This window comes from Hordeum vulgare, chromosome 6H (assembly GCF_904849725.1).
Source record: "Hordeum vulgare subsp. vulgare chromosome 6H, MorexV3_pseudomolecules_assembly, whole genome shotgun sequence".
NCBI lineage: Eukaryota > Viridiplantae > Streptophyta > Magnoliopsida > Poales > Poaceae > Hordeum > Hordeum vulgare.
In genome coordinates this window covers 518,531,081-518,542,765 of record NC_058523.1, presented here as the reverse complement: position 1 = coordinate 518,542,765, position 11,685 = coordinate 518,531,081, and the positions used below count along the sequence as shown (strand labels likewise).

The 11,685-nt window shown below is 43.5% G+C and overlaps 1 long non-coding RNA gene across 1 annotated transcript; it reads right to left on the bottom strand.

Annotated features, from left to right (window-relative positions):
• Positions 1 to 7,778: 7,778 nt before the first annotated feature.
• Positions 7,779 to 8,206, bottom strand: LOC123403994. Its single transcript, XR_006611608.1, has 2 exons — positions 8,110 to 8,206; positions 7,779 to 7,980 (listed from the first exon to the last, which is right to left on the bottom strand). It is a non-coding gene; the product is annotated as an uncharacterized LOC123403994 (long non-coding RNA).
• Between the last annotated feature and the right edge of the window lie 3,479 nt (positions 8,207 to 11,685).

The following is an 11,685-nucleotide window of genomic DNA, read 5'->3' as shown; positions in this document are numbered from 1 at the left end:
GGAGTCTCAAATTGGAAAAGTACTCCTACTTTGGTTTTTGGTACAAAGGTTAAGAGAATCCGTTTTTTGCAGAACTATGGATCCACATATCAGGAACCTGGAAGAGGAAGAACTTCTGGAAGATATAATCAAAGACGTCCCCGACGTTGAACCAGCTGAATCTCCGTCGTTATATCTAAACCAGGACGTTGGAATGGAGGTCGAGCGACACGAAGATGAAGCCAATGGGGCAGGAGATAGGTCCAATGACGGAGAAGGTGATAGCTCCACTGATGGAGAAGCCGGTGAAGAGGAGAAGTCTGACGAGGTATACATATGAAGTTCGACAATCACTTGTAATATGTGAAAAATATTGGAGATAGCTCTATATTGTATACATATACATTCATTTGACAAATGTTTCTCCCTCTTAGGCCTCCACATCGAGCAAAACTACGAAACGAGGCCCGACTAGAAAGTTGGATGCACGGACGCATTACACATTTGAGGTGATATTTCCTACCGGCGAACCCAAGCTTCCTAAGAATGCTGCTGACACATTCAAGAACCAATGCGGAGTTCTCTTTAGGGATCACGTCCCGATCAGCGTTCGGGAGTGGAACAAGCGCAAAGGGGCAGCCGATAGTGACTATGTCGCCGAAAGGTACAAAGATAATCTTTGGAATGATCTCATGTCACATTTCAACCTGCCAGAATGTGAGAATGAAGACGCCGCAGACAAACTGAGGGCCAAAGTCAAGCAGTGGACTCTGAAGAAGATGGCCGAACTATTCCGTAGCTGGAAGAAGAAGCTATGGAAAAACTATCTGAAGACACAGAAAGTGCCAGTATTCGAGGGGTATCTAGCCAAGCAGGCGAATCACTGGAAGGCATTTCAAGAGTACAAGGAGTCAGAAGATGCCCAGGCATTATCAGAAAAGAACAAGATAAATGCCGACAAGAAGATATATCACCACAAGCTGGGGCCAGGGGGCTATGAGACTGTCATCCCAAAATGGGATAAGAAAGAGCAAGATCTGATAGATAAAGGCGTCCTACCTGAACCACTCCGTGATGAGTGGGAATTGAGAACAAGAAATTGGTTCCTTGCGCATGATGGGTCGTACGACGAAACAACAGGGGACCTCATCTGCAATGACAATCTTAGGATACCCAGGGAGAATTGGAAAAGGATAGTGAAAGAAATTAAGGAGGGAAGAAGAAAGTTCACTGCAGATAGAGAGAAAGATTTGCTCACACTGGTCCTCGGCAATGACGAACATGGAGGACAAACGCGAGGCTTCGGTACTTCTTACCCGTGGTGGCTTGGGTTTGCCAGAGACCAAGACACTTACAAAAGCCGAGAGAGAGCAAAGAAGCGGCAGCAGGATGAGGAGAATGACAAGTTCAACTAGTTGCTTGCCAGGATTAACGAGCAACAGAAGCAGATTGATGAGCTTAGAGGAGTACCGCACCAGGAAGATCCTGCAGTTGATATTACCGGCGCCCCATCTAAGCGGAAAAGCAGCGTGGCTGAATCTGAGGCCATGCCCGACGATGAACGAAGAATGATAGAAGGCGGTCCCGGCTACCCCGTGGATGGAATCAAGGAGTCAACATCATGTGAACTCCATCAGAAATTCAAGAACATATCCATGAAGGTGGCCGTCGGACAAGCTTTACCTTCTGGCCCTGATGCACGCTGGCATGGCCGTGAGATTCCAGCTGGCTTTGCTAAAGTCGGGGTGGATGAAATCATGACGGGGTTTAATGATATGGAGCTCGACATAGCTGGACCCGAAGATGAGAGGACACTCGGAGAAGTACTGGGTGGAGTCATCCTATGGGACAAGAACTACATCAAGCTTCCACGCTCGGCCCCAAGGACAACACCGCCTCCGAGTCGTCGCAGGTCACCTACACCTCCATTACCTCCAAGCCCTCCACATGACGTCGACCAGCACAACACGAGTCCATCTCGATCACCGCCCCCGGATTTGGGTCGTCCGTCTCTGCCGCCGCCCGCACATGATACTAAGCGGAAGCGTGCCAGCAAGAACGCTTCGTCGATGATTTCTAAGCGACGGAGCTCCCCAAAGCGCAAACTGTCGCCCCTCCCAAAGGTACCTCATGCTAATCTTCCTATCAGACCTTATGATCGTACCCCCGAGGAAAACGCCAGGATAGCAAAGGAACAACATGAGGCGCAGATGAAAAGGAAGGAAACCGAGCCCCGCCCGAAATACACCGAGAAGAACATAGCATGGGCAAAAGACTTCATAACCACTCCATCACAGTATGACTTACACTATAAGCCTGATGACTATACATGCACATTGCAGAAGGAAGTGAAAAAGAGCAAGTCACATGCAAGTGCAAGTGGGAGCAAATCAAGTTCAACTACAAGCAAGAAAAAATCAGACGTTCCTCAGCTTGGACAATAGGCCAAACAGTCGATCCCACCCCTCAAGGTGTTAACCGAGAATGTTCCCCCTCCGGTGCAGGGGCAAGCTTTTGAAAACGCAAAGGAGTTGGCGGATGAATGTGGTATCTCGGTTGAAAATTTGCTGGCTTCCCAAGACGACAGGATACCCAAGGCTGTGGTAGCCCCTAAGCCACAGTTTGTCATGGGAGAGCCTTTGGTCAGCAAAGATGATCTCCCAACAAATATGCGTTACTTGCATAAATGGTACTTAAGTGAATCAAAGAATGGGAGAACGATGATCATGCTGGGTGTCCCACAGGAGTACTACGGGCGCTCCGAAGAAATCCATATCGACTTTGATGAACTCTTCCATATGTACAATGGCGACGCCCTCGACAAATCGCTTATGAGTTGCTATTGTCTGTAAGTTTTTCAATTTCTTGTCTACATATAACTTGTTTAGTTATTTCAATTCATTGTCTATATATAACTTGTACTCTATTATGCAGAATGAAGATTCTGGAGTCTAAAAGTAAGAGCATCATAAATATTGGGTTTATTGATCCAGATAAAATACATATACCGACGCTAACTAATTATCCCAAGGAGACGGAGGAAAACCTTCTAAGGTTTCTAAGAGATCCAAATTTCTGTGACCACATACTGTTTCCATACAACTTCAAGTGAGGGTCTTTACTCTGTTGTGTCCATTCACTTATAAGTGTAATTGATAAGTTACTCACACACACATTTATATATATATACATGTGCAGCTTCCATTGGATTCTGTTGGACATTCAAATTGATAAGGGAATAGTTGATGCCTTCGACCCATTATCGAGACCCTTGGAACAGTTCCAAAGCCTGCAGGACATGCTCCAAGTGTAATTTTAATCATTCTTGTGCTCTATCGGTATCTTTTGATGATTTTCTGATATATCAATTAATGAAAAACTTAGCAAATCATTATCTTTGTCGGGCAGGGTTTGGAATCGGTTCAAGTGCGTGACTCCCGGTAACTTTCCTGAGAAGCTGACCTTTAGAGCGGCTCACGTAAGTAGTAGTATGATATACTTCTATTAATTTTCAATACATTTTTTATGCTAGATTATTATTTTGATTATATATATTCCATTCTCGTAAAGTGCGACCAGCAGCCACGGGGAACGCGTCTATGCAGATACTATGTTTGCGAGACCATTCGCACGTTTACCTCTGAGTTCAAGGAGCACAGATTCGACGTAAGCAATGAACATTCACACCTCTATTTTTACCCGTCATTCTTTGTTATCATGATTGATATTCATATTCATCTCCTCTTCTTATATAGCACACGGCCATGAGGACGAAGGTCCTACCAGAGCAACGCGCGATTGCTGTTGCAGAGGAGCTTGCGGGATTTCTGAGGACGGAAGCTATAGAAGACAAAGGACGATTTAGTGTAGCTAAGGGCCATTAGTGATGTTCGTCCATGTAATCGAATAGACGGGCTCTAGTCCCGATAATTCAGATCTCCATATAATTGTATATATATGATCGCTTGTAAGATAAGTTAATCTTATATATATATATATATATGCATAATTATTTCTATTTTAAATTATATGAAAACTAATTCCCGAACACAAAACGAGGCATCCCGTTAATCTCCTGAACACCTAAACCCTAAAACCCTAAAACCCAAAAATAATTTCATTCAAAAAAAAACCCAAAAGCCAGCAAAATCTGAAAATCTTTAGTCCCGGACCGTGTAACGAACCGGGACTAAAGGGCCTGCCCCTGGGGCGCTACGAGGCGCCCACGTGGACCACCTTTAGTCCCGGCTTGTAAGAGGGTCGGGACGAAAAGGTTAGGCCTTTAGTCCCGCCCCTTTAGTCCCGGTTGGTGAACCGGGACTAAAGCCCCTTACGGGCCGGGGCTATAGGCCCTGTCCCCACTAGTGACAATGTCTTCCCTGTTGGAGCAAAATGGGTTTTTGTTCGAAAAAGGAATGAAAACAATGAGGTGGTGAGATACAAAGCGAGGCTTGTAGAACAAGGGTTCACGCAGAGACCCGGCATCAATTACGATGATACATACTCTCCTGTAATGAGTGGAATAACGTTTCGATACTTAATATCTTTGACAGTACAAATAAATTTATCTATGCAGTTGATGGATGTAGTGACAGCATACTTATATGGGTCACTCAAATCGAACATATATATGAAGGTCCCTCAAGGACTTAAAATGCCGAATCCAAAAACAAATCGCAACGCATATTGTGTAAAATTACAGAAGTCACTATATGGCTTAAAACAGTCGGGTAGAATGTGGTATAACCGACTGAGTGAATTCCTTATTCAAAAAGGCTACTCAAATAATGATGATTGCTCTTGTGTATTTATAAAGAAGTCCTCAAATGGATTTTGCATCATCTCAGTGTACGTTGATGACCTCAATATCATTGGGAGTACACCTGATATAGAAGAAGCACGCAATCATCTAATGGCGGAATTTGAGATGAAAGATTTGGGAAAGACCAAATTCTGCTTAGGCTTACAGCTTGAGCGTCTTCCCTCAGGAATTTTAGTATACCAACCTGCTTATATTCAAAAGGTTTTGGAAAAATTTAATATGGATAAATCATATCCAACCAAAACACCCATGGTTGTCAGATCCCTTGATATGAATAAAGATCCTTTTAGACCTCGGGATGATGACGAAGAGATATTAGGACCTGAGTTTCCGTATCTCGGTGCCATTGGTGCGCTAATGTACCTTGCAAATTGCACCACGCCTGATATTGCATTTGCGGTAAATTTACTAGCTAGACATAGCGCTGCTCCAACAAAACGTCATTGGACGGGAGTAAAGAATATACTTAGATATTTACATGGCACAAAAGATCTTGGCTTAGTCTATCAGAAAAACCAAGATATGACTATGGTAGGATATACTGACGCTGGCTATCTATCTGATCCTCACAATGCCAGGTCACAAACAGGTTTCGTATTCTTATATGGTGGAACTGTTTTTTCATGGAAGTCAACAAAACAGATTCTCGTAGCAACTTTCACTAATCATTCTGAAATTATTGCATTATTTGAAGCATCTAAAGAATGTGTATGGCTTCGCACGATGATTAACCATATTCAAACTTCATGTGGTGTTGGTTCATTAGGATCACCAACTATTATATATGCAGATAATGCGGCCTGCATTGCTCAAATGCAAATGGGTTATGTGAAAAGTAATATCACAAAACACATTTCTCCTAAGTTATTCTATCCTCATGCATTACAGAAGGATGGAGAAATTGATATTTTGCAAACCAAATCATGTGACAATCTAGCAGATTTGTTAACGAAGTCTTTACCAAATTCAACATTCCAGAAATATATTCATGGAATTGGTATGAGACGTTTTAGAGATTTGCAAATTTCAGGGGGAGAAACTCCTAGAATCATAACCCATTAATTATCACCAGATAATAATTATTGTACTCTTTTCCTTTATGAGTTTTGCATCAGTTTTCTCATAAAAAGTTTTTTAATGAGGCAATATATTATCAAAAATCATATGTCATACTTTCTATTTTTCCTGTTGGGTTTTTAAAGGAAGTATTTAAGACATATTAATTGTTCTCTAAACTCACAAATGATTTTTCTCCTTCTTCAAAGGTTTTCTCGATTGAGTTATCAAGAGACAATAATCATTATATGTTGCACTATTTCCTCCTTATTATTTTTCCACCGGGTTTAAAGGAGTTTAGCAACTTATCTACACTATTCTTCTCATTTTTTTCCACAGGTTTTTGGAGGAGACTTTAAAGATTATTAAACTATTTCTCAAGATGAAGATGATGAACATTCTCAAAGGGAAAAAACATACAAGGAGTATTATTTATCAAGATGATGTACATTTACAAAGACAAGTATTGATTAGGGAGAGTGTTAGGAATTAATTAAATACATTAATTAAGGAATAATCCCTGCTATGTCGGTTGCCTCAATCTGACAACTGCTCCTTGTAAACCGTCTTTGTATCAGGGGTATAAATACCCACATCTTCAATCAATGAGAACACTGTTCCATCATTTGTCTCTATCTGTCGTTTTTATTGTTCACATCGAGCAAGCTGTCATTGTTGCGAGCGGTCATTAGGTGATATGACACATCGTGTACGTCGACGGTCGGCATGGTGCAAGTCCCTATGTGAGCCACTCGGACGGTAAAGCGAGCACCACAGTACGAACGAGCTAATGCACCTCGTGGCTGGCGAGGCGGCTGTTTTTCCCAGCCGAATGACGCCTAGCGCCAACCTTTTTTATCACACCAATTACAGGCGAAGGAAGTTCAACCGAAGCATAAGATGTTGGTTCTTGTTCAATTAGCGCCAACCCACTGTTGCGTGGCGCTGAAGGAGCGGTGCTAGCCACGCCTTGTGTCCTTTTTCTTTTACGGGAACGCGAGCATTCCATTAAGACACAGCAATATCGCTGGTCACAAGACTAGTTACAAAGTTCGGGAAAACCGACAGCCACAAAGATTGATCAGACTGTCGGTTCCTCATACCCAACGCTGCTAAAGAATGAGCAGGCTTATTACATGCCCTCGGGCAAAACTCAACAGCATAATCAATAAACTCGGTAATAAGCTGGTACTTAATATCAAGAAACAGATGACCCAACCTTGACTGATTTAAAGATGGGGACAACAAAGCCTGCTTCAATATCTGAGAATCAGTCTCAAGGATTATGCGCCCCATACCCAGCTGATTAGCCAAACCGATGGCATGCTGAATCGCAATTGTTTCCGCATGCAAAGCATCATAGGCATGTGTAATCCTTCCATCAGCTGCAAAAATAATAGATCCATTGCTATCACGTGCAAGTGCTCCCCAACCACCATCTCTAGTCTCTTCCAGAAAAGCACCATCGGTGTTAATTTTAATAATCTCAGCCGGTGGGCATGTCCATCTTGGGGTTGAAGTAGTACTTGATTTAGTCGGCGGTTTGAAAAAACGCAGCCACTCATCCGTGCTTCGCTTGATCAAGAAAATAAATTCACCAGTGGATAGCCTGGACTCATTATGATTAGTTTTGTTCCTCTCTGACCACCAAGCCCACAAAAGTGCGACGGTCATCATCTTCTTCTCATACGGAAGTTTCAGAATACATTCCAGCACATGGATTGGGCCTTGACATTCCATCAGTTGCAAACGAATATCCTCAATCTGGAGACCCCGCCAGAGCGGTTTAACACCCTTGCATCAGAAAAATAAATGACCACCATCCTCAAAGAGCCTATGACAGACAACACAAGATGTGTCCAGGACCACTCCTCTCCTGGCAATATTCATATGCAAAGGATGGCTATTATGGCCGAACCTTCAAAGAAAATGGTGTATTTTTGCCGGGCAATGCAATTTCCATAAATCCCTCCAGACTTTATTCTTCCATGAATCACCAACCGAAGGCCATCCTTCATTGCTACCAGAATTCAGTAGCTCGGTCGCTAAATACACACGGTAAGCCGATTTAACAGAAAATTCCCCTTTTGCATCAAAATGCCATGCAATCCAGTCCTCTGTATCTGCACACAAAGGAATGGAAAAAATCTCCTGCACATCCTCCACGCAAAAAGTGGATCGAACAAGGTTTTCATTCCAACACATACTATCATGATCGATCAACTCTGATACAGTTTGTACATCGTGAGTACCTCTGTGAGAAATTGGGCGCCTTGTAGTGCCTCTAGGAAGCCACGGATCCTCCCAGATTTTGATATGGGTGCCATCTCCAACCCGCCAAACTATTTCTTGTTTGACCACCTTGACCCCCTGTAAAATACTACGCCACACATAGCTCATACCTTTCACCGGAGAAGCCTTCAAGACGTTCCCATCTGGAAAATACAGAGCCCGGAGAACTGTAGCACAAAGGGATTCCGGGGCTTGAATGAGACGCCAAACTTGCTTCGCTAACATAGCAAGATTGAAGATATGCAGATCGCGAAAGCCTAGCCCCCCTTCCTCCTTATGTTTCATCATTTTCTCCCAAGAGACCCAATGCATAGCACGATCTTTATCATTCTGTGACCACCAATACCGGCATATCATCTGACTAATACTATCACATAGGCCCTTTGTTAAATCAAAGCACGCCATAGCATAAGTCGGTATCGTCTGTGCTACTGCTTTAAGCAAAATCTCCTTACCGGCCTTCGATAGACACTTCTCCCTCCACCCTTGTAATCTCTTCCAAATCCTCTCCTTCAAGTATTCAAAGCATTTGATTTTATTACGACCAACATATGATGGCAACCCAAGATATTTGCCACCAAACGTTTCAGATGAGAGGCCCAAACTAGCAAGGATAGCTTCTTTCACATGGCGTTTTGTATTTCGGCTGAAAAGGATGGATGATTTATCACGGTTGATAACCTGTCCGGAACATGCTTCATAACATTGAAATATCATTTATTTTTGTTGCGCTATTTTCACCAGCTTCTAACAGCAGCAATGAATCATCGGCAAACAAAAGGTGGGACACCGGTGGTGCAGCATTCGCCAATCTGATTCCCTTGAGTTCCCCCACACTCTCAGCATGATGGAGCATAGCTGTAAACCCCTCTGCACAAAGAAGAAACAGGTATGGGGATATAGGATCACCCTGCCGTAATCTCCGTCCCGGAATGACTTCCTCGGAAAGCTGACCATTAATCTTAAACTTGTACTTCACTGTTTGCACACATTTCATAATTAATTGCACGAACACCTCACTGAATCCCATCTTCCTCATAATACCTTGTAAGAATGGCCACTCAACACGGTCATAGGCTTTGCTCATGTCAAGTTTGAGAGCCATATAACCAGTTCTCCCTGATCTTTTCCTCCTGATAAAATGAGACATCTCATATGCAAGAATAGTGTTATCAGAGATCAATCTCCCTGGGACAAAAGCACTTTGGGTTGGAGAAATGATCTCCCCCAATATACTTTTGAGGTGGTTGGCCAGAACTTTAGACACGAGCTTGTAGACAACGTTGCAAAGGCTAATAGGGCGCAAATATTTCAGTCGATTAGGATTCTGCACCTTCAGGATGAGGACAACAACAGTTTCATTCCACCCCTCCGATATACTGCCGCCGTGCAACACTTCTAAAACCTCATGTATAACTCTGTCTCCCACCGTATCCCAGTATTTCTTATAAAACACCGCCGGCATTCCATCACTTCCTGGCGCTTTTAGATCGCCGATGCTATCTAGAGCTTGTTTAATCTCCTCTCTTGTGAATTCAGTATTTAGATGATCATTCATTTGCTGTGTGACACGTGACGGCACATGATTGAGGACACCGTCAAGATTGATACCTGCTACGGGAGTAAAGAGAGAAGAAAAGTAGTTAGTAACGAGAGCCTTCAAGCCCTCCTCCCCCTCCACCCCATCCTCTCCTTTCAATTTTTTTATGTAACTTTTTCTCTTTCTATCTGATGCAAAGGAGTGAAAATATGAAGTGTTCCGATCTCCTTTTTCCAACCAATGGGCATGAGCACGCTGCTTCCAGAAAATATCATTTTGCTCCTCCAACCTGTCAAGTTTAAACCTCAGCACTTGTTCACGGTTCACTATTTTTTGTGTCACATCTTCCCTCCTACACGCCTCCAACTCCCCCTTCAATTTCTTGATTCTTTTCTGAAGATCACCCAAAATATCCTTGTTTCATGTGTTCAGCTCCCGGGACACCGATCTAACCAGATCAACAACAGTTGTCTCCCCACGCAACCGTGCTAGATTCCAGGCATTGTGTACAACTACATCACAATCTTCCTCCAATAACCACCTTGCCTCAAAATGTACATTTTCTTGTTTTTTATAGGGACGGCGATTACCAGTTGACCCAAGTACATGTAAAAGAACAGGCCGGTGATCAGAGTGGCCTGGATCACCATTAATCACCTTGTACCCCGGGAATCTATTGCGCCAAGCCAGGTTAGCAACAGCACGGTCAAGCCGTTCACGAATATAACCATCAACCCGGTAATTAATATTTCTCCATGTGAAGATATCATCCTCAAATCCCAAGTCAGTGAGATTACAGAAATTTAACACATCACGAAATGCATCCATACAACGCTGGGGTCTAGCTATACCACCTTGTTTCTCATGACTATAAAGTATCTCATTGAAATCACCTATACACACCCACGGAAGCTGCTCTTGAAGATGTAGTGTGCGTAGCAGGCGCCATGTATTCTCCCTATGCTCCAATCTCGGCTCACCATATATCCCAGTTAAGTGCCACTTGAAACCATCTTGTTCCTTTATTGTTACATCAATATGCATACGCCCTTTCCATCGCAACGACACATCCATCTCTCTTTTCCAAAAGAGTGCCAGACCGCCACTCTTCCCCTCACAATATTTTATTATCATATGCGGCATGCCAAACAAATACCTAAACTTCTCCATTCTCCTCTTATCCAATTTTGTCTCGGACAAGAAAAGAATATCGGGATCCTCCCTCTTCTGAAGCTCCAGAAGACTATGAACTGCCGGCCTGTTCCCCAACCCCCGGCAGTTCCGCCCAATAATTTTCATTGGGACCTGCAGGGCTGCACCGGCAGCCCCGCCTCATCTTTTGAGTTTGCGGACTCCTCCGTACACATCGCCTCCGACGTCCTCTTCTTTTTTCCAGGAGCAACTGAATCCTCGGACTCTTCCAAACCCCTTTTTCTGTCCATTCTAGATGTACCTGGCATCACCAGTTCAGGTGTAGCTGCACCATCCTGCTTCCTTACGCTCTGTAACTTTTTGTACCTGCCTGGCTTTGATTTTTCAGGTGAGGCAATCCCCAAGTGCTTCAGATCAACATGCATTAGAGATGCATGCAGTTCCTGCATATTACAGTTCTCAAAGCCCACAGAATTCCCACTCCCCTCATACGTAAGTGTTTCCTTCTCAATCTGCATGGCCGCGCCATCACGACCAACACTTGCAGGGTCGATCGGGTTCTCAGCATCTGGGACCTCACCGTGTAGAACTTCTGCAGGCTCATTTTCTGTCTGATCCTTCTCTCTCATAGCATCTTTATTGTTCTGACACTTAAGCAACAGTTGCTTCGTCCCAGTGTCACTGCCTCCCGTAGTTTGTCCATCCACAATTTTTCCTTTCAGTATATTTATCTCCCCAGATTCTTTCTCATTAGCACCATTCAGCAGATTTTCTTTCTCATTAGCAACATTCAGTAGATTTGACAACTTATGCTGGCGCCAGTTCTCAAACTCGTTCCCCCAAC